Source organism: Botryllus schlosseri, chromosome 1 (genome assembly GCF_051294905.1).
Source record: "Botryllus schlosseri isolate E-star chromosome 1, Bs_hap1, whole genome shotgun sequence".
NCBI classification, from domain to species: Eukaryota; Metazoa; Chordata; class Ascidiacea; order Stolidobranchia; family Styelidae; genus Botryllus; species Botryllus schlosseri.
The window spans coordinates 9,609,958-9,615,957 of record NC_137236.1 but is presented as its reverse complement, the minus strand read 5'-3'; the positions used below and the strand labels follow the sequence as shown (position 1 = coordinate 9,615,957).

The window sequence follows — 6,000 nt, the reverse complement described above, 5'->3', positions numbered from 1 at the left end:
ACAATTTTAACATTATGTGGGAAAACACCTAATTTGCATACTTTAGGTCAAAATTTAGTTTGTTTAGGTCAACAAAAGTCAAAATTTGGATTTTTTAGGTCAAAATTGTCCTTTTTTCAGGTAAAAAAAAATCCGCCCTACTAATGACCTCTTCTAGGGGGACAATAGACATGTATGAAGTTGCGACAAGCATGTTATTTCAGTACTCGAAAAAATCGTCTTTTACTGCTCGACTCAAATCATTAAACTTGATACTCGATGCAGATTCGAGTACTAGAATCATTTTGCCCATGGCCCTAGACACAGACTCTAATATTCAAACTATTCATCATGACTTGAGATATCGTTTAGGTGATATTTACGAGAGTAGTGGAGGATTAAAGGATATGCATACGGGCTTTAAAAATCATGAATGTGCTGTATGTGGAAAAGCATTTCTTCAAAAGGGTAACCTCATGGGTCATATGGAGATGCATGTTGGCGTCAAAAATCATGAATGTCCTGTGTGTGGAAAAGCATTTACTCGGAAGGGTAACGTCAAGCTTCATATGGACATGCATGCTGGCGTTAAAGATCATGAATGTGCTGTATGTGGAAAAGCATTTCTTCAGAAGAGAGTGCTCAAGCTGCATATGAACATGCATGCTGCGGTCAAAAATCATGAATGTAATGTCTGTGGAAAAGCATTTACTCGGAAGGGTAGCATCAAGCTTCATATGAAGATGCATGCTGGCGTCAAAAATCATGAATGTGCTGTGTGTGGGAAAGCATTTACTCACCAGAGTAACCTCAAGCGGCATATGGAGATACATGCTGGCGTCAAAAATCATGAATGTAATGTGTGTGGGAAAGCATTTACCCGGAAGGGTCATCTGGAACTTCATATGGAGTTGCATGCGGGCGTCAAGAACCATGAATGTAATGTTTGTGGAAAATCTTTTACTCAGAAGGGAGGCCTCAAGCTTCATATGAAAATCCATGCTGGCGTAAAAAATCATGAATGTACTGTGTGTGGAAAAGCATTTGTTCAGAAGGGAGTGCTCAAGCGGCATATGGACATGCATGCTGGCATCAAAAATCATGAATGTAATGTCTGTGGAAAAGCATTTACTCAGAAGGGTAGCATCAAGCTTCATATGAAGATGCATGCTGGCGTCAAAAATCATGAATGTAATGTCTGTGGAAAAGCATTTACTCAGAAGGGTAGCATCAAGCTTCATATGAAGATGCATGCTGGCGTCAAAAATCATGAATGTAATGTTTGTGGAAAATCTTTTACTCATAAGGGAGGCCTCAAGCTTCATATGAAAATCCATGCTGGCGTAAAATATCATGAATGTACTGTGTGTGGAAAAGCGTTTCTTCAGAAGGGAGTGCTCATGCAGCATATGGACATGCATGCTGGCGTCAAAAATCATGAATGTAATGTGTGTGGGAAAGCATTTACTCGGAAGGGTCATTTGGAACTTCATATGGAGTTGCATGCTGGCGTCAAGAACTATGAATGTAATGTTTGTGGAAAATCTTTTACTCAGAAGGCAGGCCTCAAGCTTCATATGAAAATCCATGCTGGCGTACGAAATCATGAATGTACTGTGTGTGGAAAAGCATTTACTCGGAAGGGTCATTTGGAACTTCATATGGAGTTGCATGCTGGCGTCAAGAACTATGAATGTAATGTTTGTGGAAAATCTTTTACTCAGAAGGCAGGCCTCAAGCTTCATATGAAAATCCATGCTGGCGTAAAAAATCATGAATGTAATGTCTGTGGAAAAGCATTTACTCAGAAGGGTAGCTTCATATGAAGATGCATGCTGGCGTCAAAAATCATGAATGTGCTGTGTGTGGGAAATCATTTACTCACCAGAGTAACCTCAAGCTTCATATGAAGATGCATGCTGGCGTCAAAAATCATGAATGTAATGTTTGTGGAAAATCTTTTACTCATAAGGGAGGCCTCAAGCTTCATATGAAAATCCATGCTGGCGTAAAATATCATGAATGTACTGTGTGTGGAAAAGCGTTTCTTCAGAAGGGAGTGATCATGCAGCATATGGACATGCATGCTGGCGTCAAAAATCATGAATGTAATGTGTGTGGGAAAGCATTTACTCGGAAGGGTCATTTGGAACTTCATATGGAGTTGCATGCTGGCGTCAAGAACTATGAATGTAATGTTTGTGGAAAATCTTTTACTCAGAAGGCAGGCCTCAAGCTTCATATGAAAATCCATGCTGGCATACGAAATCATGAATGTACTGTGTGTGGAAAAGCATTTCTTCAGAAGGGAGTGCTCATGCAGCATATGGACATGCATGCTGGCGTCAAAAATCATGAATGTAATGTGTGTGGGAAAGCATTTGCTCAGAAGACAACCCTTACCGGACATATGCGGATACATGCTTGCATGAAAAATCACAAATGTGGAATATGAGGGGAGACATTTTACTCGGGACAGTCACTTCGAACTCCGTGTGAATATCCTTGCTGACATCAAAAATCTTGTCTGCAATATTAGCAGCAAAGCTTGCACATGCCCCAGACGTGCCGAGTCACTTCGCAAAAATGACTTAACTTGACTTGGCGCTTCAAAATATGTGGACTGACTCTGAGCCAAATTCACGCCCTACTATCCCCCTCCCCCAACCCTAATATCCCTCTCCCCGACCATAGTAGACATATGTAGACATAGCCGACATGCATAGCCCGTTATAACGTGGCCTATGAACAAATACTTGATGCTATCGTGAGGTGAGGGTATATTTTTTAGAAATATTTCTCACTTAAATGTGCTGGAAAAGATGTTCGAATTCATACTCAGAATTTCTTCACGGGCCCGATGAAATCATTTGGCGGTTCGTATGTTTGACATCTGATGTAGCTATACAGTTACTGACGCATTTTTCAGCAGTTCTACGTGTGCAGGAGCGATGCAATGCATTTTTGTATTTGTATTCAACTTTATATTCGTTATCTGATTGTAGATAAATGGTCAATTAATCCGTATTCAACACAGCTAGCAAAATGTAATGACTTTGTATGATCACTCATACTTCGAAAATTTAATTTCACTTAAATTGTGCCTTGACTTGACTCGAGTCACCTCCAAAAAACGAGTGACTTGATTTGAGTCACCTTAAAAAATCGATTGACTTGAGTCAAAATGTGCAATGACTCGAGCTGACTCAAAGTTAGTGACTCGCAGAGGTGGTCAAAGTAGTCAACAAAGCTACTCAAGTAGAAGTAGAATTAGCGACGAAAAAATCTACTCAAGTACGAGTAGAAGTACTTCTTCCATGAGGAACCTAAAACTACTTGAAGTAGAAGTAGAATTGACTGACTTTAAAAGTACTCAAGTAAGTAAGTACGGTAGTTGTGAAAACAATCCTAATTTGTTCACATGGATTGTAAAAACGTGCAAATTGAGCTATGCGAAAGGTGACGAGCTTGATTCATATCGATGCAAACCAGCAGACATCCAATTTTCGATAACATAAGGATAAGCATTTGTCCACATCATGGGATAAAAATGATAGTATTGCTATGGAAATGCGATACTAATCCTCTGTTTACTCAAACAGCACGTTTTAGAAAATATCATGTATTGTGCACTCCCCCATATTAAAAGGCCTGTAGTTTAGTCGAAGAGCAATACGAAGATGGTGTGTTGGATACGGTGTAAACACATTGTGCGATTAGTAAACGTCAATAAAAAATATGGTGGACCGTAAAAATGCTATATTGAGTAGCTTTATTTATGGAAATTGAAGGCATTACTACACTTGCTTATATACTTCAACGTGTACGTTATCCACACAAAAGAACTGATATTAATTAGAAATCAAAATATATGGTAGCCTACTGAGAATTGAAAGTGAAATATAAATCTAAAAACGGAACATGTATTTAATGTCTTTAGTCCAGAAAGTTTCGAAGATTGGTATGCTAAAACAGCTCTAAAACTAAAGAAAAAGTCAGAGTCCATCTTTCCAGATTAGAACACGCCATGGACAGCTAGATTACGATATGATAAGTAAATGCTAGATTGCAAAACATCAGTTTCAAACAGTATGATAAGCCATATATACTGTGATGAAATATTTGATATGGCGAAGGCTGACAATGCGGTGTGAACGGAACCACGCCAACCCGCTACCTGAATTATATTCACCGGACACTTTCGTGAAATCACGCTGGATACTCTGCATTCTTTGCGCGCGAAGCGCGACCAAAATTCTAGGCTTAACTCGACTTTTATGTCGTTACTCCGTGAAAACAGCCCCGAAATTTCTCAGGCTATCTTCCTGATTGGAGGATTAAACTACTTCTACTTGACAAACTGAAAATAGCGAAAAGTAAGTAAGTAAATCACAAAATAATATGAAGTAGAAGTAGAAGTATTAAAATTCATATCTACTTGAGTAAGTACCAGAACTAGAGGAAAAGTACTTGAGTGCTTCGAAAAAGTAGAAGTACTTCGTTACTGACCGCCTATGGTGACTCGATTGCAACATCGCTCTGTAAAAACTAGGTTGCGTTGCCTTGAAACTGTCTGATTAAAGTGGAAGTAGTATGATAAGGCAACCAGCCAAGTGAGCAGACAAATGCTCTCGGAGTAGTCAGAAAAATAGACGTCACTAGCTCCTGATCGCCTCTGGTAGTAACATATCAACATGTGACATTAGACCTCACAATTTTCTAAATTTCAACTCAGCCCGGAGGTAAAAGATGCTATAAAACAGTAGTTCTTAACCTTGTTGTCAGATGGGGGGCACTGGGACGTAGAAGAAAAATGCGATGGATGTATACATGGCGTAGTAGTGATACAAATCTGTATATTGAAATTTTAATGATATATATCTGAGATCTCGTTGCAAGCCCACTCTTGACAAAATTCATGAAAGACCAAATATTTAGTTACGTTTCGCGCGAAGTGTGCCAAAGGTGTGTGGATTTGTTCCATAAATGCAGTGGTTGCCATAATTCTTGTAAAATGTGGGTTTTATGCTTCATGCAGGTGCTTTTACATTGTAAGGTCTCTCTTAACACTGTTCATTTACACTAGATAAGGGTATTCCTGACAAAATGTTTCAAACCAGGTATTGTATCTTGCAGCACACTGCGCATAGAAGTTTGGAAACGGAGTGGAAGCAATTTGTAGAGTAAACATGCTTTGAGGCTTTCTGGCCAAAATGATAAACTGTGTACCCTTGTATTGGAGAGGTACAAAATTGAATTTACATTATCTACCTCTTGTAATGGAACCATAAAGAATATATAAAATGTGTTGTTTTTGAGGACATGCTTATTTATAGAACTGGGTGCGGTATACTCAACTTAATTCAATGTGAGCATACAGCGGGAGTCTGTACCTCGTTTTCAGTCAATATAAAAAGCAATAAAACAAAACAAATTCACCGTATTGCCTATCACAGAAGTGGAATCAAGTTGTGTACACTGGATTCAAACCCAATATGAATGAGCCAGCTACCAACAGTTGTTATAACACCCTGATTTGATCCCAAAAATAGTACTTGATTAATTGAGTTGTTATCGAGCGTGATTCATACATGATATAGTTCAAATAGTAAAGTCGAAACCCGACCAGACTTCGACATCTACCGCATTGTCTTTGGTGCGACTCTTAAATCATGGGCGGGCATGAAGAAAAAAGGTTCAGAACCACCGGTTCAAACTTCACGCCTACGCAATACAATTACACGAATACACCGATACTTCGTAGTACTACTAGCATTTTCTTCTTCATCTTTCAGTTATGAAAAATATAAAAAGATTGCAACGCATTGGGCATGGATATTGACATCCAACCCGCCATAATATTTCATCTGTTCCTAATCTGAACAGTAATATGTCATGTGTAGTCAGATGTGATCAAAGTAGTCAGCAATGCTACCAAGAAGAAGCAGAGGTAACGCCTTACATTTCCACTCAATTAATAGCATACTGCGCCCGACGCAGGTATGCCGCACTAACCTAGTG

General features: G+C 39.1%; 1 pseudogene across 1 annotated transcript; it reads left to right on the top strand.

The window, feature by feature from the left end:
- The first annotated feature begins 237 nt into the window (after positions 1–237).
- LOC145433487 (uncharacterized) lies at positions 238–5,840 on the top strand (annotated as a pseudogene). Its single transcript, XR_013913115.1, has one exon. The product of XR_013913115.1 is annotated as an uncharacterized LOC145433487 (transcript).
- Positions 5,841–6,000: the final 160 nt, after the last annotated feature.